Below are 464 nucleotides of genomic sequence, written 5' to 3'. Positions count from 1 at the left end.
TCTGTTGCATAAAGCCTAGCACTTCATATGATGTAATGAGTCAATACAGCTGGTATGCTGGTTTTCAAATCTGTGGAAATCCAGATCCCCTAAAAGAAAAAAAAGTTACTTGAAGTTTGTTGACAGGTTGCTGCAACCAAATTTGGCTAAATAATTCAAGGTAGATGAGAAAGAATAGGGTAATAGCTCGAGTCTGTCAGCTTACTCTTCTGCAGAAATGATGGAAGATATACATTACAAAACTGTTCCTGTCCCAGACTTCAGCAGTGTGAAATGGTTTTTTTTTTTTTTTGGTCAGTTCATCAGAATTCCAGAAGTTCTTGTAACAACACTTGAATAGACTAGGACACAGTTTTTGAAGGAATAGATTCCTATACCATCTTCTAAGCAATCAGGAAAACTGCATCAAAATAACAATCCTATACAGTACAGACAATTATAGGAGCATGATTTTTTTTTTTTTT

The 464-nt window shown here is 34.9% G+C and overlaps 1 protein-coding gene across 1 annotated transcript in view; it reads right to left on the bottom strand.

Annotated features, from left to right (window-relative positions):
- KHDRBS3 (KH RNA binding domain containing, signal transduction associated 3) overlaps nt 1-464 on the bottom strand; it is a 213,025-nt gene that overhangs the window by 189,815 nt on the left and 22,746 nt on the right. The window lies entirely within an intron of this gene.

This window comes from Gavialis gangeticus, unplaced genomic scaffold (assembly GCF_001723915.1).
Source record: "Gavialis gangeticus isolate Ggan-Ray unplaced genomic scaffold, GavGan_comp1, whole genome shotgun sequence".
Taxonomy (NCBI): Eukaryota; Metazoa; Chordata; order Crocodylia; family Gavialidae; genus Gavialis; species Gavialis gangeticus.
Note: the sequence above shows the minus strand (reverse complement) of the source record. Positions and strands in the feature narration are given on the sequence as shown.